Genomic DNA, 20,874 nt, shown 5'->3' on the forward strand with positions numbered 1-20,874 from the left:
CCACTGAACCCTACTTCGGAAATTATCCTCCCCAGTGTGACAGAGATGGACTCAGTTTCCCTAAATATGGCCCTTCTACCCCTCCTATTTGAACCTAGAGTTAGTACTAGAGCTGATAAGATTATGCCCAAGACACAAAACTTTGGGCTGTCCACGTGACAGTAGTAACTGTTTATCTCAACAGTTACCAACACCTACTTTTGAGGTTATTGGACTCACCCAGGACAACTAACAAGGAGATGATGATGGACAATGAACATTTCAGTAAAAAAGAGAGTCTATACCTGCAAGCAATGTAGTCCCATCCATCTGCCACATGGGACCTAATCCCACTCTCAATTGGAGGCAGAGTTGGCATCACCATCCAAGAATCCTAAGGATTTGAGAATGAATGATGGACTAGATAGAGTAGACTTTCTGTTATTCTATTATAGATATGATTCTAGCAAAGGAAGAAATTTTCTCATTGGTATGGAGAACTGGGCACAGGAGTTTCTGAGAGGAGGGAGAGGGGAAAACAGGTTTCCTATGTGGGCATTTTCAGGATGTGGGAATCATCCTGAATGACACTGTAAAGACAGATACAGGCTATTGTATGTCTTGTCATAATTTACAAAATTGGTCAGAAGATAGTGTTAATTACAATGTAAACTAAAATCAATGCCAAGTGGCAATATTCCAAAATGTGTTCATCGATGATAACAAATATACCACAAAAAATAAGGATGTTGTTAATGTGGCAAAATGTGGAAGGGGTTGGGTGCAATTTTTTTGGTAAAATTTATGTAACATAAATATTTTGAAAACTTTTTTAAAGTATAAAAAAGATAGACCCATTTTTAAAAAGAAAGCTATTCATTAATTTTTGCTTTTGAGCATTTATTTTTCTTTTTTTATTGCTGCTAAAAAAGTTTTTTGAGAACAAAATGCTGGAGAGAAACAATAAAATGGTCACAATGGACACCATACACTAAAAGACAGAGCCACTTAAGCAAGGGAATTTATATTGCCCTTTATTATTTCCATAGCAGGACTCCTGTGTCTCTTCTCCAGCAAATATTTTACATTTGATTAACCTATAAGTTCCCATGTTTGCCACTATTTACACCAATTCCAACTTGGCATCTTCGTCCATCAGGGTGGACAACACAGACCCAGGGAGTGTACCCAAGAGAATGGGGGTTTTGAGATGCATCAAAAATTTCATCCAATATCTTCTAAGACTAGATGGAGTTACCTCTCCCAAGATGATAAGGAAATGGTGAGGAACACAAGAATTGTTGAAACAGATGTCTTCCAGACTTAACCACAATGTAGAGACAGCTCTGTTCTCTACACTGGGATCTCACTAACTAAGACCAGAGCAAAGGCTAGAAGCAAAAACATAAACAAGCAATTACTAAAACCACAATGATTTTTTAAATTGTAGCTATTAATGACACTTTCTAGTTAATAAAAATTTTGGAACAAATGTTAAACAGCAAAATACATGACAACAATTGATATAAAGATAGAGTTTTTCAGGCATTATTGAAAAGGGAAGGCCGAGAAATTGAACAAAAGAACTCAGTCTCTGAAAGTTGACCAATTACATAAACAACTAAGATCATTCGGCCTCTCAAATTAGCTGAATATCAGAATCAGGTGTCAAAATGCTTAGAAATATGAATCGTGAGTCACATTTGGACAAACTAGTCAGAATTTCCAGAATTGGAGTTTGGGAATCTGTCCTGACCAAAGTCACTGAATTTGTAGCCTGTCTGCACAAGTTCATGATTCAGCATTTAGAAACTAATGCTGCAACATATAAGCTGCCCAAACGACACCAAGGACAGAATTCAATGTTTTTATCATCATTTTATGAAGACTGAGATAAATAAAGCATAACATGATAATCATTACATTTATCTTAAAAGTAAAGAAATGACAAACTGGTTGAGGACTCAAAAATGAAGATGTGGTTTTGAAATTAAAGATCAATCTCTGACTTTATTGCAGTCTTGGCAAAAGCAGGAATATGCTAAGTGTTCAAGAGAACAGGCAAAAATATAGGTTACATCAGAAACTAGAGGATTCTGAGATGTGAGGATATATCTTTATTATGATAAAGACTCAGGACACAATACACTAAGAAGAAACAGCCACCTGTGGATTCTGAAAATGAAGACAGTGCCCAAATGTGGTCTTAGTGCCAGGCACTTCTCAAATATTTTACATATATAGACTCATTGAGCCTCACAACAATCCTAAAAAACATGAAACAGTTTTTATATACTTGTACCACACTGTAGTAAAGTAGCTTCAATTTCTAAGACTAGAAAGTGCCTGGACTATAAACGTAAACTTCATACTTTAGAGATCAAGGTCATAGAGAAAACTGTACTCATTTATTGATAGGTATACTTACAAAATAGAGTGGTTTTAGTAGGTGTATGAAAGAAAGAGGTGATTGCCATCTTCTGTGTATTGCTTTCTTATATTAAAATAAATCAATTTAATGGGTAGATATCAATAAAGCATGAATTCACCCAAAGGGTAAAATCAAACTTATCTGGTATAAATTTTATTTTAGCCTGATTTTTGCCTATTGATCCTCTATCCTAAAGCTCTACTGAAATTGTTTATTAATGTTAGCTAGGAATAAATATTCATGACCACTGTAGACTTCATTTCTGTAACTGGTCACATAGCAAAGTACATATTCATCACTACATTCTTCCACTACCTTCCACTACACATTCCTTTCACCCTCAACCAGCACCTCAGTTGGCCGTTTTTCTTTGCCTGATGGGATGACTCAAGTCTTCATTCCTGAAGATTCTTGGCCATTGATAGTCGTGCCTGGGTTGACTTGTTGCAGTGTTCCATTGACTTTAATCACAGAGCATGGGAATAAAAGGAGGTTCCCTAGGTCATCTGCATCACAGACAAACTCTTCCTGACCACCATTGTGTAGTAGCAGTCCTTTTCCTCTTGATAGGATCAATCACCCCAGCCAGTACAGTAATTCCCTCTTTCTCTTTTGATTCAGAGGTATGAAAAAACCAAAGTGAGCAGGCTGCAGTCGTACCTTCAAGATCAATGGAATCGTATTTGTGTTTCCTGGTGGAAGCACTCCTCCTTTTGGGACAAAGACCTGAAGACCAGTTGAGCTTAAGGTTGCAGGGACAGGAAACAAAAACTTTCCTCGTGGATCACAGGGATAATAGTGAGTGGTACCACTTGCATTTCCACCCCTTGATTCCAGGATTGTGAATCCCAGCTAGGAGAGAAATAGCACCATAGAGTGAATGCTGATTTAGAGCATACAAAGCTTCCTGGGAAGCATTGCCCCATCCCTGCAGGTACTGTCACCTACTTGACAAGGTAAGTGAGCTCTATTAGGATCAATACACTGAGATGGAAGAACCCTGTATTTTGTTGGGTTGATCTCCCATCCTCTCTCATCCAAAAGCCTGGCTATTCATTAAAAGCCATTATTATAATCCTACTACAAAAATACAGTATGAGGACTGTATGAGATTGCAAATAGTATTTGTGTAATAAGTATATGAATGAAAGGATAAATAAATAACATAAATTATGTCAACTTTATTTATAAGTAAAAGAATTCTAAGCAGTAAACTAATAAGTAATTTTAGATTTTTTTTGATATTTGTAAATTAGCAGAAATGAAAATAGGTTAGCATAGCCATAAATATTCAAGTGGAAATAAATTTTGATAAAGAGTAATGTTACCAAACGTGAAAAATATTTTGGGGATTAGTTCCCATGGATGCAAACAACAGAAATAGAGTGGGTTTTGCTAAGCAAAAATGAAAGTATAATATGAATATTGTGTGGCTTACAGATCTGATCACAAGTTGGGACAACATAGAAAATGTTTTGGAAGTCTGATGGCATTAACACAGTCTGGGACATCACAAAAGGAGAAAGACATGATCCCACTTCTACCACAGATGGATGGTGGACACTCCTGATGGCAACATCAATGCTGGATGCCAGTCATGAGACATTGGAGTTTGAAGAAATCTACTGCCACCATCATGGCAGAGGATTCAGTCTGATATATTTTAGACTCAGAGATGCATATTAGAAAAATTTCTACATATTATGTCCACATTCTGTGAATCTAACAACTGTAAAAAATTGCTAAATGCAATTACTTCTTTCCAACTTAGCATTAACAGAAAATTCAAGACAAGATATGACCTCTTCCCACATATAAATATATAAGTAAGGAGAAATAGAACCAGGAAGAAGGTGGCAGAGTAAGGAGCTCCTAGAGTCAGCTCATGCTGCAGGGCAGCTAGTAATCACCCAGAGCTATCTAAAGCACCTGTCTGTTGACTCCAGGAGACAGGAAGGTCATCCTGCAACATCATTGAAAGATTGGAAGGAGAATACTCCCCATCTGTGGTGAAGATTTGCGAGTAGGGCACTCCACATCCCAGAGATTAGTGCCCATCTTCCACTGGCTACACATGCTGCCTAAGGAGTGATTCCATGGCTGGCATTGGAAAGTCCACTTCCCAAAAATGGAGAAGGAAGAGATGATTGGGCAGCAATTTAAGATACTGATTAGTAAATACAGAGGGTTATATTATAATCCTAAGAAGAGCTAAAGTTTGTACCTGTCCAAGTCAAAAAGAAGCCAGTAACACCATTTTAACTCCTCCTCTGGCACAAGGGAAGCAGCATGTACTGAAAATCACAGTGCTGGTAGGGACCAACTTCTTTCCATCCTGACCAAATTGCCCTTGTAGCATAAACCCCAGCCCCACCTCTGGCAGAGACATAGCTGGAAAGGCATGCACCAGCCGATCCAGGAAAATATAGGCGACACAAAGGAGGCTGGTGATCATCCTATTTGGCCATGCAGGCTGCCTCAGGAGCTATCCTGTGACGGAATATGAATCTCCAATTCCCAAAAACAAGGAGGAAGAGATGGTTGACCACTGATTTCAGCTACTAATTACTAAATTTGGATGGCTAGAGTATAACTCTAAAAATAGCTAAGTTTTTAAAATGTCCAAGTCAGAAAATGACTGGTAGCCGCCATATTGACTATGCCTACAGCATGAGGACAAGCAGGTTCACTGAAAATCACCGTGATTGTAGGGACAGGTATCTTTCACCCAGGTTGGCCTGCAGCCCAAGCCTAGGATTCAGTCCCACCTCTTGTAGGGAGGAAGCTGTCGAGCCCTGCAATATTCTTTTCAGATAAATGATGGTGTATTTGGCTAACACTAACAGAAGAGCGTGATATGTATGGACAACTGCGATCATCTTGGACCTGTAATGCATAAATTGCTCCCCAAATCTGTAGCTCCATCCCAGTCCCAGGAAGCTGAGAAAGACACCTGAAGCTTCATAAGTCTCTCTGGGCAACCGCAGTCTAGAACTACACAACTTGGATTATTATACACAGAAGTAGCTTGGTCGGAAAACCTCGCAAGATGAAATGTGGAAAAAATTTCATAATTCCCTGGGGCACTGAGGGCAACTTGAGCCTCCACAGCTCACAACACCAAGTGCATCCTTGGCTCCTACAACACAAACAGCAAGGGAGAAAGGGCAAGAAAGCCCTAAACTAAAGAGAAAAAGTCCACCCTGAATGAATACTCTAGGATGCCAGACATCAAGGTACCAACAAAAAATTTCTGTCAACACCAAAAAAACAGGAAGATATGACCCAGTTAAAGCAGCAAGATAGGCCTCCAAATGACATAAAGGAGTTGAAACAACTAACCATAGATGTTCAAACAACTCTCCTTAATAAATTCATTGAGGTGGCTAAAGTAATTACATGTGTCATGGGTTTCCCAGAAAGAGAAGAGAAGGGAAAAGGGGCAGAAGGAATATTGGAAGTTATAATGGTTGAAAATATCCCAACCCTATTGAAAGACAGAGATTTCCATATCAAGAAGCACAACATACTCCCATACAAATAAACCAAGAGACCAGTTTTGCAGGACATACTAAAGGGTGTGCTACAACCTGAAACAGAAGACTGTAGAGAGAGACCTGGAAGAGCATAAAGAAATGAATATTTTATCAATAAAAGTAACTAAGAATATCAGAATAGTGGTGAAAATAATATGACAGAATTAAACAAATATTCAGGAATAAACTTAACCAATGATGTAAAGCACTTCTATCCAGAAAAATACAACTAATTGGTAAAAGAAATCAGAAAGACTTAAATAATTGAAAGAACATTCCATGCTCAAAGTTTAGAAAAACAAATATCATTAAGATGTCAATTTTACTCAAATTGATATACAGATTCAATACAATCCAGATAAAAATTCTACCAGAATTTTTAAATAAATGGAAAACATGATTACAATTTTATGGGGAAGGGTGAGCTGTCTTGAATAGGCAGAAGCATCTTAAAGAGGAAAAGCGAAGTTGGCAAACTCTCATGTCCAGAATTTAAATGGTATTACCTAGGTACCTTGGTAAAAACAGCATGCTACTGTCATAAAGACAAACACATAGACCAATGGAACAAAATTGATGGTTCAGAAGCAGACACTCACATCTACGGTCAAGTGATTTTTGACTAGCATGTCGAACACACTTACCTCTGGCAGAACAGTCCATTCAACATATGGGGCTGAAAGAACTAGATATCCATACCCAAAAGAAGGAAAGAGAACCCCTATCCCATACATTATCCGAATTTTAACACAAAATGAATTAATAACCTAAATATAAATGCAAGAACCTATTGCCTCTAGAAGAAAATGTAGAAAATTTCTTCAAGACGTTGTAGTAGGTGGTATTTTCTTAAAGGAGATAAGAGGATGACTGAGATGGGCTACTGATGTTTAATGTATCTAGACATTTTATTTAACTTTACTGTAAAAGTGTGGAAATGTATAGAGTGGATGGTAACACATTTAGTGAGTAACAGCTGGTTTAAAAATTTGAATGTGGCTGAAAATGGTATTCTAGGGATGTAAGTACCAAATTAAAGAAAGCTAGAGAATTATCTAGGGAATGAATAGCACAGTAGACCCAAAAGTGGATAAGAATTGTGGTTTATCGTACAGAGATGAGAGTGACCTTATTGAGCTAGAGCAAGTGTGCATCATTATTACAGGGTGGTGAGAATGTGGAGGAGCATGGGAGAAATACAACTGGAGTGACTAATGGACTGTGGTTAACAGTAATAATGTAATATTCATGCATCAATGCCAAAGATGAGCTGCATTGATAATAGGGGAGTATGGAAAAGGTGTGCCAAATATATGCTAAGGACCTTGTAATAATCTGATGACACTTTCTCATAATCTCTAAAAAATGTTCCTCGATGATGTGTTGTGTTGATAGAAGGGTGTTGTTTGTGAATTCTGCACATGTGTATGATTGTTTTGTAAGCTTAAACTTCTGTCATAAAAATATATTTAAAAAATAGTATGTTGAGGGAAAATACACCTTATGTAAGATAACGACTATACTTAGAAATATTAGAAATATTCTTTCATAATTTGTACCAAATGTCTCAAAACAATGCAAGGTATTGGTGATGGGTTGACATATGGGATCCCTGTATGATGTTATGCATGTTTGCATGTAAGTTGCCATCTTGTACTATACATTTATTATTTATGCATGTTCACATATAAATGATATACAAAATAATAGTATGGTTTGGGGAAAATACTTTGATTTGGTTAGCAGGAATATTTTTTTTTTATTAATTTTTTTATTTTTTATTGACTTTGTAATAATATTACATTAAAAATATATATGTGAGGTCCCATTCAACCCCACCCCCCCACCCCCCCTCTCCGCCCCCCCAACAACACTCGTTCCCATCATCATGACACATCCATTGGATTTGGTAAGTACATCTTTGGGCACCTCTGCACCTCATATACATTGGTTCACATCATGGCCCATACTCTCCTCTATTCCATCATGTAGGCCCTGTGAGGATTTACAATGTCCGGTGATTACCTCTGAAGCACCATCCAGGGCAGCTCCATGTCCCGAAGACGCCTCCACCTCTCATCTCTTCCTGCCTTTCCCCATACCCTTTGTCCATTATGTCCACTTTTCCCAATCCAATGCCACCTCTTCTATGTGGACACTGGATTGGTTGTGTCCATTGCACCTTTATGTCAAGAGGAGGCTCAGATTCCACCTGGATGCTGGATGCAATCCTCCCATTTTCAGTTGTAATCACTCTAGGCTCCATGGTGTGGTGGTTGTCCTTCTTCACCTCCATCTTAGCTGAGTGTGGTAAGTCCAATAAATCAGATTGTAGGTGCTGGAGTCTGTTGAGGCTCAGGATCTGGCTATCACATTGTCAGTCCAGAGATTCAAATCCCCTAAATATATCTTAAACCCCAACATTAACTGCACCTCCAGCACATTAGCATGAAAGTCTTATGAAGGGAGATCCCATCTGAGTCCAGATTCATCACACATAAACACCATTTCCAAAGAGGGGCCATCTGCCCTGGTAGTTAACCCCATCGGCCATGACCATAACTCCCATGGGTCTCTTTAGCCCTCAAAGGAACCAATATCTGGGGGTTGTATCTGCTTTATCTGTCTCTCTGACTCTGCTCAGTTGTGCATGAGGGCAAACCTTCTGCCAGCCTCCAGACTCTTTTTTAGAAACTCGTAGCCATATAAACTCATTTCTCCTTTCCATTTCCCCCTTACTTTAGGTCAAACAGCATTTTAAAGTCATGGTATTTTATGTAGACATGGATATTCTGCTGATCCGCATTGAACCTTCCGTATAAGGTCATTTTCCAGTTGCATCATCAGTTGGTAGTTGATAGTGGTCCCTCGTTGCCAGGGAGGCTCATCCCCGGGTGTCATGTCCCACGCTGGGGGGAAGGCATTAGCAGGAATATTTTGAAGTTACTCTTTACTCATTAGTTAAAAATGTTTCAAAACAATTCCAGTTATTGTTGGTAGGTTGAGGTATGAGAGACCTCGATGATGTTATGTATATTTGACTTATAAGTCCACAACAGTTAGTATACACTTATTGTTTATGTATATGTATTTATGAGTGATATACTTGTATAACTTTGAGCATATGACTTTATAAATGTATGTATATATATATATACATGTGTATGTGATATACATATACATATATATGGAGAAACCAGCTTACAAGGTTTTAATCCCTAACACTGTGCTCTGAGAATTTCACCTTCATCTTCACTGATTCATTGCAGGAACCTCCCTTAGCCAAGATACATTTTGTAGCAGCATTGTTGGTCTAAGCCTCACAAATAGAGCCTTTTATCTGAGGTATATGGCCAGAGAAACAACAACTAGGGATAAGCTGAAAAATACTCAGGGTCCTGTTCTACAGTGATCTTATTACAAACTTTTTACACACCAGAAATCTTCCTAGTACATGATCCTGTTTAGATAGAGCCAAGAAATAAAATGGGATATGACACAAATGCTACCAGAAACACAAGCTCCTCTATCTAACACAGTTAGAGACTGTATTTTTGCTTGATTATTTTTCCTATCATGAGTTGTGTAACATCTCTGGATCAGTCCCCTGTCATTTCCTCACAACACTAAGACTTTGATCAAATCTTTCCTTCTCAGTAGAGACTTCCATGACATTCCATGTCCCCCATTTTTTACCTCCTCCATGTTCCATGCTTATGACCATGTGCCTTTACAACTTTTCCTACAAAGAAGTATAGAGTGTTTGCTTTCCTCTTAAATGTGAGCTTGTTTTGGGAATTCCATTAATCAAAACAAAGCAACCATAGAAAAACTGCTCTGATTCTAGATTTTCAAGAAATAAAGAAAGGCTACAAGATGATGAGACCATCCCAGAAGCTCAGGCTCCTGATCCTCTGTGTTTCAGATGAGAGAAGATGTGTAAACTTGAACAAGGCATTTCCCTTCCAAGGTCCTCCTCCTGTTCAGATACAAAGTCCATCATATTAAAATAGGATATGAAATAAATGATGCAGTCATCTATAAAGGTAAAATCAAATGTAAAAAAAAAAGATTTGATTTTCCCTCATACAAGAAAGTAGATGACTTTACTCTTCTCCTTTTCCTTAGCTCACCTATTTTAGAAAACTTCAGATTTTAAATGAGTTCTCTGTCCTCTTCAGAAGTATGTATATTTTTTGTTTTTATTTTTTATTTATTTTTAATTGGCTTTTAAAAAAAGATAAATAGGTCACAAGAAATGTTACATTAAAAATATGAGGTTCCTATATACCCCACCCCTGCCCCCCAACTCTTCAAAGGTATATATTTTTAAAAGATAAATAGTTGCTTAACATACTCATCTGTTTTCTTATATTAGACACTACATATGTACTCTTGAGATTTTTGAACTCTATTAGAGAATGTAGCAGGACACACCAGGATGGGAATTTAATATTTCCTTTTTTTTTTATGTGGGTCTCCACCCAATAAAATGACACCCTAGGACAAGATGAACACAATCAAGACCTTAATATTAATTTGAAACTATGAAAATTATTCTTGGGAGGCTGAAACTTAGTGGTTATCAAAGTTTCTGAGGGGACAGAGAGGGAAGAATAGGTACATAGGGCATATTGAGATCACTGGAATTGTCCTGCATTACTTTACAATGATGGATGCATTATGATATATTATGCCAAAACCCATAAAATAGTGCAGTGCAAAATGTAAACCATAATGGAGACCATTGTCCATGGATAATAGCAATTATTCAATATTTATTCATCAATTTTAACAATGGACCATACTCATGTCAGATATTATTAATAGGTTAAAATGTGAGAGGAGGGGGCTGGGGGTCTTTGGAAGCCCATATACTTTCTATGTGACTTTTCTGTGACTTAAAGCTTCTTTGAAAATAAAATGATAAACACAAATAAGACATTGAGGGAACAAACAGAAGAAATTATCAATATTCATAAAAGAGAGATCATACAGTGATGAAAGATGTAATACAAAAAAAATTTGGTTTTGTTTTTGGGGGAAGTTTTGGATTACATTAAAGTTACAACTATGACAGGAAGTATAACTGGTACAATTATTGTGTGGTTCAAATTGTGTGGTCCAAGTGTAAACCATAATGTAGACCAATGTAAGTAGTAATGTTTCAATATTTGCTCATCATTTGCAACAAATTATCACACTAATAAAAATTTGTTAGTGGGGGGACATATGAGTGATGGGTATATAGGAATCCCTCATATTTTTTATATAACTTTTATGTAATCTAAAACCGCTATAAAAATAGGAGGAATATCTTTCCCAAACACCTGGGAACCATCTCCTGGAATGGAACCATCAGGAAGACAATACCCTTCCCTCCCATTTCCTCTGGGAGATGACATGCAAAACTTAAATGGACACCTGGCTCCAGATTGAAAATCTACCTCATGCCATAAAAATATGAGAATTTTATGTTTCTTTTTATGTTTTCTTGGAAATCATCAATTAACTAAGCCAGAGGCTCTCCTCAATTGCCAGATGAGTTTCAGATGAACTATTTGAGATGAATGGAGCTGTCAAGTCTTCTTACTGGAGGACTAGTTACCATTTACTACAATTAGTTGTTATCCTCCTGACTGTCTAAAAAGGTGATATTTTGTTCTGTCTTTGCAAAACATTTAGAGAATTGTCTGGAAGTGCACCACTTTCTTATTTTAATTCATTAATCAAAATGTTTCCTTTCTCTTCTACCTTTTTGGAGTAGTTTCATGATTGGCAGGATGTTTTGTTTTGAATTATATTTTCCTCAAGTGTAATGACATGGACTGAATTAACTGGAAACTTTCTGAGTTAAACAGATAATTTACAGGAATTATGGGCATGTAGAAGTCAGGTAAAATATGCTGAATTATTCAGTGTCCCTACTACATTTTTATTTTTTTGGAATTCTAGGCACATAAAACACAATAGTGAAAAAGTCTGAGAATTATGAACTCTATAATCCCATGAAAACACATGTGGTTAACTAATTTGGAAGCCAAAATCTTCTCTGCTAGCTTTTTCTCCTAAAGGAGTTTTATATCTCTATTATATTGGGAAAGGGCTTATGAGAAAACAGTGTTGATTTTGCCTCAAGAAGATTCCTTTGATTTGGATAAATTAATGCATTTCTTGGGTTCTTAGGTCTCGTCTCAAGCAAATAAAATCCTGGAGTACATGTAATTTATGTCATTTTAGAGGAAAGGAGAACATCTTCTCAAAGACGTGAAGGTAAGATTGTGAAAATTGGAAGAGGAAATGTAAAAATAAAAGCCACTTTCTCTTTGATGTTGCCTTCCTTCCTTCTCTATTGTCCTCACTTGATAGAACAGAGTGACTCTCTTGTTGGGGGCTAATGTGCCTGGTGATTTTAAGTTGAACCCTATGCTCATTCATCGTTCAGAAAATCCAAAGACCAATAAAAAGATATGCCAAATCAGCTCTGCCTGTGCTCTTGAAATTGAACAAGAAATCCTGAATGACAGTCCTCTGTTTCCAACATGGTTAGCTCAGTGGTGGGAAAGCTGGATAGGAAGACCCCTTGCCATCCTTCCTCTTGAGAATATTCACTATTACCACATTTTTGAAACTTAGAATGTCTGCGTAGAGTTCAGAAATGTTCAATATCATCCCTTCAAATTACATAAACTTGCTTACCCATCCCTGGGAGCCACATTCAATAATTAAGGGCTCACCTCATTATTTTTTTCCCCACAGATTTAAAATCACCTTTATTCAACCACTCCCACCCCACCCCAGGCTTAAGCCTCAGCTGGACCCTTTACCCACCAGCGTTACTCCAGGAATCAGAAATTCCAACGACTTTTTGGGAGATAATTTAACTCCCCCTCCCCGTTGTTTGCACTCACAGAGTCTGCTCGTCTTCTTTTCTTTTAAGGGGGCATAGGGATCTGAACCTGGGACCTCCCATGTAGGATGGAGGTGCCCAAATGCTTGAGCCACCTCTGTTGGTTGCTTGTTGTGCCTCTCATTGTGTTTCCTCATTGCATCATCTTATTGCATCAGCTTGCTGTCTGCTTTATGAGGCACCAGGACCAAATCTGGGGACCCCTGTGTGGTAGGCAGGTGCCCAACTTCTTGAGCCACATCGACTTCCTCAACACTACACAGATTCCGTGGAAGAGCTTGATGGGCCCTGAATGAACAGCCTTTCAAGGATCCTCCAGCTCTGGCATTATGGGAATTTTGCTGCTCAAACACCAGGGGAATGGTTGACTCCGAAGTGCTGTGCACCGTGGTGGGAAGATATCACAGCCAAGATTTGTCTCCAACAGGAACCCTGCTGAGGTCCAACATGTTCAGCCTCTGCTCCCATACTGTTCTGGAGCTACAACTATTCCTCAACATTGAAACTAAGCTGAGTATCAGCAGGTTTGGCACAAGATGTATGCTCAGCAGACATTCTCACCTGACTCTCCAATGTTCTTCCATTAAATTCAGCTCGTACTGCCCTCACCCTCCCTTAGCTCCTTAGGCATTCAGCTCCTCAGTAAAACTTAGCCTTCATTTCTCTAATTGAACATCCTGTAGACTCAGAGCCTCTGAAAATCTGAATCTTAAATTTCACTTAGCATTAAACAAGACACATATGCCCAGGTGGCTACAGTATTAGACAATTCAGACAAAATGCCCAGTATAGGAGATTAGGGAGGGGGAAGCAACTGTCTGAAATGTCTATTACCTTGCTCTGTAGACGGAGCAGAGCAAGGCCTCAAACCATTTCAAACCTGTTCTCGCAGGCACTGTAGGAATGCACAGGGTCACTGCAGACCCAAGCACGCTGGAGGCTTGCAAGCCCCTCGTTCCTCTATAATTCATCTATGAACCTGACGTCAGCTCCGCTTCAGAAAGCAACACTCTGAAACCAGACCCCCAGGACTGAAGCTAGTAAATCCACGTTTCATGGGATGAATTGTGTCCCCCAAAATGGTATATTGAAGTGTGAACCTCCCCATACTGTGAACGTGGCCTTGTTTAGAAATAGGGTCTTTGCAGATGCACTTAGTTCACATAAGGTCATGCTGGACTGGGGTGGCCCTAACCCAGTGCCTGGTGTCCTAGTAAGGAGGGGTGATTGGAATCCAGCTCGGGAAGGTCAGGTAGGGAGTGCAGGGACACACCTGCAAGCCAAGGAACGCCAAGACTTGAGGGAAACCCCGGGAGCTGTGGGAGAGGAGGGGCGGTTTCTCCCTCTGAGCCTCCAGAGGAGCCAACCCTGCAACACCCTGATTTCCAGCTTCTGCTCCCCAGGACTGTGAGAGAATACATTTCTGTTTGCTTTTTAGTTCAATAAAGCTTTTCTGACAGGCTGCCACGAGCAGAGGTTGTTCCAGGAGCTGGAGGGAAGGGAAGGTGGACAGACCCATCCAGCATCCCTCGGGGGTTCCCTGGACTTCACAGACTGTGCTGATGGTGGGGATTTTCCAGGCGGCTGGTGGACAAGTGGTGGAATCCCGAGCTGACCCAGGCAGTTTCTGCTGTTTCCGGCCACCCAGTTTGTGCCCTTTGTTGCTGTATCGCTAAGATGCTAACCCAATGGGCCTGGCAAAGAAGAGCGCTCAGCTCCCCAAGGGCCGAACATTGCTGAATTTTGTCTGAGAGTTTTTCGTGTAAAAGGAAGAACTTGAAATCAATAAACTTCTACACTTAGCCTAGGAGATTTCCAAGCAAAGAGTTCAACCACGTCCCAGGTTCATCTTGCTATATAGGCAAACCACAAATGGAAAAGGAAAATGGTAAACTGAAAATAAAATCTGTTAAGTTAAAAGGAACTAAGAATTATGATTTGGGTAATACTTCATCTGTCTGGATTGCAAAAGATGCTAAAAGTAAGATATCAACTGTAAAGAAAGAATGAACTGGAGATAAGGTCAAGGGAGACTTGACAACTTTTGCAAGTGGAAAGACATTAGGCATGTGCATATGGATCACTTCAGCCAAGGAGCAGAAATGAGGAACAGAGATGGGAATACCCTGGAAAGATCTGTGGAGGACCCTCTTGTTTAATGATATGAGAAATAATCAGAAGACATGTGCAAATTTAATACCTGATACTCCTTCATATCAGGTATTAAATTTTCAATAATATTTCACTTATTTTTTCTAATATAAAATAAAAAGATGTATAATTCACTGTAGTTACATTATTAAACCTGACGTACATATATCATCCATCATACAAGCAATAGTTGCTTTTATTGACTTTAAGAATATCTAAAGAACCCAAATAGATTTCAACCCATCTTTTTAACCAAATCTTAATTGGAATTGATCCTAGCTTGTCTTATCTTATACACTTCCTGGAAGCTTCCATGTAGCTATGTCAGGTACACACATATTCCAAATTAGGATTTTTATGCTGCTTTGTAGCAAAGTCTCTCTAAGTCAAGCAAACAGATGCCACTTAAAAGTTTCTGTTGAATGACAGACAACATTAATTCAACAATTATTTCAGTCTATGAAATTGTTTTCAGGTTATTCACATTTTTAAAAATTTATTGAATTGTGTCACTCATGCATAAACATACATAAACAATACATGTATAATAATTGTGAACTTACAAAACCAACATATGTAACATCATAAAGGACTCTTGTACCTCATCCTACCACCAATACCTTCGACTGTTGTTAAACATTTTTAACTAGCTATTAAAGAGCATTGTCAATATATTACTACTAACCAAAGAATTTTCCCCCAATCCACCCTATTATTATTATTATTATATTTATATCATTTATATATGAAAATAAAAAAGCAATAAATGTATAGTAAAAGTTGTGAACTTACAAAGCAAACATGAGTAACATACAGAAGTCCCATATATCGACCCTCCACCAATACTTTGCATTGTGGTAAGATGTTTCTTACACATTAAGAAAGAATATTGTCAAAATCTTACTACTAATTATAGTCATTATCTTGCATTTGCTGTATTTTCCCCCAAACCACCCTGTTATTATTTTTTAATATATTTTTATGACAGAAGTTGTAATCTTATAACACAATCATGCACATGTGGAGAATTCCCAAACAACATCCCTCTAGCAACACACCACAGAGTGGTGGGATATTTCTTATAGGTAAGATAATGTCCTCTGATTATTACCACCTCCATAGTGTACATTTGGCACACATTTTGCATACTGACCCATTATCAACAAAGTACATCTTTGGTATAGATGCAAGAATATTATATTATTACTGCAAACCACAATCCTTAGTTCACTCCAGTTGTATTTTTCCCATGCTACCCAACATTCCCACCACCCTGCATTAGAGATGTACATTTGCCCTAGCTAACAAAGGACACTCTCGCATTTGTACCATCAACCACAATTCTCATCCACCTCTTGGTTTACTGTGCTATTCAGTTCCTGGAATATTCTCTAGCATTCTGTTGATTGGCTCTTACATCCCTAGACATCCATTTTCAGCCACAACCCCATTTATAATCTGTTAATCACTATGTATTATTGTCCACTCTATACATTTCAGCACTTAAACAGTAAAGCTGATTAAAACATACATTCAACATCAGTAGTCTGTCCCTGGCCTGCTCTTATCTCCTTTGAGAAACCACCATCTAACACCAGGTCTTGAAGATATTTTCTTACATTTTCCTCTAGAAAGCTAATGGTTCTTGATTTTAGTTTTTTTTTTTTAAATCAATTTTGAGTTAATTTTTGGATAAGATGTGAGGTAGGGGCCCTCATTTCTCCTTTTGGCTATAGATATTGTTCTTACAGCACCATTTCTTGATTGGACTCTTCTGACCAAGATGTGTAGGTTTGATATGCTAGTCAAAAATCACTAGACCATACATGTGAAGGTCTGTTTCTGAAGCATCAGTTTGGATCCATTTGTCTGTGTGTCTGTTTTTATGCCAGTATCAAGCTTTTTTACCACTATAGCTAGATAACATGCTTTAAACTCTGGACGTGAGAGTTTGCTTTCCTTTTTAAAAGTTTCTGGCTATTCAGGACCCTTTACCCTTCCAAATAAATTTGATAATTGTGTATTTTTTTTTTTAAATGCTGGTGGAAATTTTACAGGATTGCATTGAATCTATATATAAATTAGAGTGAAATTGACATCTAATGATATTTAGTCTTCCAATGCATGAGCATGGAATGTTTTTCCAGTTATTTAGGTTTTTTAAAATTTCTTTTAACACTGAGTTGCAATTTTCTGAATACTAGTGCTTTACATCATTGCTTAAGTTTATTCCTGCCTATTTGAGTGTTATTTTATTTTCACCATTCTTTTGACATTTGGTACTTTTATTGATATAATCTTCACTTCCAAATTCTCATTCAAGCCTCTCTCTCCTGTCTTTTCATGTTCTAGGACAGCCTTTAGTATTTCCTAAAAAAACAGGTCTCTTCTTTAGAAATTGTCCCAGTATCTGTTTATCACTGATATTCTAACTTGCTCTCATTTTTGAAATCTAATCTTGCCAAATATAAGATCCTTGAATGGAAGTTTTTCTCTTGTAGTATCATAAATATATCATACCACTGTATTCTTGCTTCCATGGTTTCTTGTGAGAAACTCTATCTTATTGGGTATCCTTATTTTTTATGCATAGCTTTTATCTTGTTCTCAGAATTCTCTCTGAGTCTTTGGCATTGGACAGTTTGATCAGTGTGTGTCTCGAAGTCGCTCTATTTGGAGTATTTTGAATGGCAGTACATTGGGCTTCTTAGACATGCATGTCTATGTCCAATAGGTTTGGGAAATTTTCTACCATTATGTCTTCAAATACTCCTTCTGCCCATTTTCCCTTTTCTTCTCCTTCTGGAACATCCATGACATGTATGTTTGCTCGATTTTTCATGTCATTAATTCACTGAGACCTTGTTCAACTTTTTCCATTCTTTTCTTCATCTGTTCTTTTGTATGCTCACTTCCAGAGGCCATTTTTAAAGCTCACCAATCCTTTCTTCTGTCTCCTTAAATCTGCAATTTATGATTCCAATATTTTAAAATTTGACTTACTGCACCATTCATTCCAAAAAGATCTGCATTTTTTGCATATGCTTTCAAATTTTAATTTATGATCATCAGTGTCTTCTTAAAATCCACAATCTCTTTAGCCATCTCATTGAATGTATTAAGGAGATTTGTTTGAACCTCTATGATTAGTTATCTCAACTTCTTTATATCATCTGGAGGCTTAACTTGTTCCTTTAACTGGGCCATACCTTTCTGTTTTTTGGTGGGGATTATAAGTTTTTGTTGGTGTCTTGGCATCTGACTTACTAGAGTATTTATTCTGGGTATAGTTTTTCTCTTTAATTTAGGGCTTCCTGCCCTTTCTCCCTTGTTGGTTGTTTGGTAGGAGCCAAGGACGTAGTTGGTGTTATAAGATATGGAGGCTGAAGCTGCCCTCATCGGTCCAGATACCAATGCAGCTTTTCCCAACTTTCTCCTTTGTCAGGGGTAAGGACAAAGTCACAGCTTTGTGGACTAATACAAGTTGTGCAGGCCTAGACTCTAGTTGCCCAGAGAGACTAATGAAGCTTCAAATCCCTTTCTCCCTTGCCTTGGATAGGGGTGGAGCTGCAGGTGTGGGCAACAATCTATGCAGTTCAGGTCCAAAGATGACCACAGTTGCCCCAGTAGACTTCTGATTATTCAGTCTTTGCCAGACAAATGTACCTGCAGTTACCTGGATAGACTGGTGAGAGCCCGCCAGCATCCTCCCTGCAAAAGGTGGGGCTGAAGCCTGGTCTAAGACTGCAGGGTGTTCTGGGTGAAATAACCTGGTTCCTACAGTCAATGTGATTTTTGTTCAACCCTGTTACCCCTCACGCTGGGGACGGGGTCTAAGTGGAGGGAAACAGCCTCTCAGACTTCTACAGTTTCAAACTTTAGATGTTCTTAGGATTATACTTTAGCCAGCCAAATTTCCTAATCAGTAGCTGAAAGCAGTGGCCAAACATCTCCTCCTCCCCTGTTCTTGGGAATGGAGCTTCCAATTCCAGCCACACAATTGCTCCTGGGTGATTTGCATTGCCTTAGCATGACCAAATGCCTCTGAGACTTGGCCAGTAATTTCCTAGAGAGGCTGCCACAGGTCCCCCAGCTTCCTCCCTGTAGAATTGGAGCTGGGGCCTAGGCTAGACCTGCAATATGTACTGGATGGAAAGAATCCAGTCCCCACCAGCACTGTGATTTTCAGTCCTCCCTTCTTCCCCTCATGCCAGGCTCAGAGTTAAGATGGCAGCTACCAGCTTCTTTCTCACTTGGACAATTTCAAACTTTAGCTGTTCTTAGGGTTATACTTTTACTCACTGAATTTACTCATCAGTAGCTGAAGTTAGTGCCCAACCATCTCTTCCTCCCCCATATTTTGAAAGTGGAGCTTTCAATTTCAGCCGCGGAACAGATCCTGAGGTGGCTTGTGCCTCTATTGGAGGATGGCACCAGTCTCATGGCTTGGAGTGCTCAACTTATGAGTCTTGTCTGCAGATGGTCAGTCTCCTCCTTCCATTCATTCCTTCAAGAGTATTGCAGGATGCACTTCTGGTCTCCTGGAGCCCCCAGGCAGGTTCTTCAACTATCTCAAGAGCTCTGAGTGTCTACTAACTGCCCTGTATCAGGAGCTGATTCTAGACACTCCTTACTCTGCCCCATCTTGCTGGTTGTTCTTTCAGGTTATGCACCTTTTTAAAAGAATGTATGTAGAAATGTATTTGAGGATGTTGTGAGGAATTGGAAATATTGCAAAGTTCCCATTTATTTGATCCTAATGCACTTGTTTCTTGTACAGCACCATGGCCCTCTAATAGAATCCAGTTGTAACCAAACTTTTCTAGTTTAGGAGAAAGGCCTGTTAGAGTTCCTCAGGATTCATGAAATTTCAGACTCCTTATCCGTAGTCCCTCCACACATTATTGATTTGTGTTCTCCTAAACCAGAATATTTTTGAGAATGTTATATTATCCAAAGTACTGTCTGCTGAGGTGAAAGATACAATAAGAGGACAAAATTAAAGAAGGCTGTGGAATTACAAAATTCTACATGCTGATAAAACTATGAACTTCAAAAAACCTTTGAAGAAAAACAAAGTATGATACCTTACTTTGCCAGGCTGCTATCATAGAAACTATAGAATGCGATGGATGGAACAGTGGGAATTTATGGGCTCACAAGTTTGAGGTTAGGAGATGTCCATATTGAGACATCAGCAATCATTGCTTTATCCCAAAAGTCATTCTGATGCTGGCTACCAGAGATCCTTGAGGTTCTTGGCTACTCTCCCTGCCTTGCCTTCATAGCAATGTCCTCTACTTTCTCTTCTGGTTTCTGTTGACTTCTATCTTATGGATCCTCCCTATAGCTTCTATATCTTTGAATGAAGTTTTCATGCTTTTAAGAGAATCCAATGGTCTAGATTAAGGCCCCCTTCCAATCATGTCAGCCACACCTTAACTCAAATAACATATTCAATATCCTACCTACAATGTGCCCACACAGACAGGAATACTGACAATGATTAAGAATACATATGTAATTCAATCTACACCTGATAAGACAGAGGTCAGCTCTGCAGGGAGAGTTATAACAAACATGGGCTCAGAGGCCAGAGACCTGGGTACAGAAGCCAAAGCAAAAGAGGGCAGAGATGTGTCACCAAGATCATTCCCAGGCCATAGAGATGACCCCAGGCAATGGAACTAACAGAACTTGAGGATTTCAAAATCGCTTGGGAGCTGTGCTTCCTTTCTTCCTTTCATCCTCTCCATTTTGGAATCAGGATGTCTGCAATATTTATACTATGCGGTCCCCACCAGGGTGTTTTGTAATCAGTGAAATTCTTTTCTTGTTACTGGTCTACAGATAGAAATTAATTTACC

At 38.6% G+C, this 20,874-nt stretch overlaps 1 non-coding gene across 1 annotated transcript; it reads right to left on the reverse strand.

The window, feature by feature from the left end:
* Positions 1 to 13,668: 13,668 nt before the first annotated feature.
* LOC131274121 (small nucleolar RNA SNORA9) lies at positions 13,669 to 13,803 on the reverse strand. The gene has a single exon (XR_009181333.1). It is a non-coding gene; the product is annotated as a small nucleolar RNA SNORA9 (small nucleolar RNA).
* Positions 13,804 to 20,874: the final 7,071 nt, after the last annotated feature.

Source organism: Dasypus novemcinctus, chromosome 17, assembly GCF_030445035.2.
Source record: "Dasypus novemcinctus isolate mDasNov1 chromosome 17, mDasNov1.1.hap2, whole genome shotgun sequence".
In the NCBI taxonomy this organism is placed as follows: domain Eukaryota; kingdom Metazoa; phylum Chordata; class Mammalia; order Cingulata; family Dasypodidae; genus Dasypus; species Dasypus novemcinctus.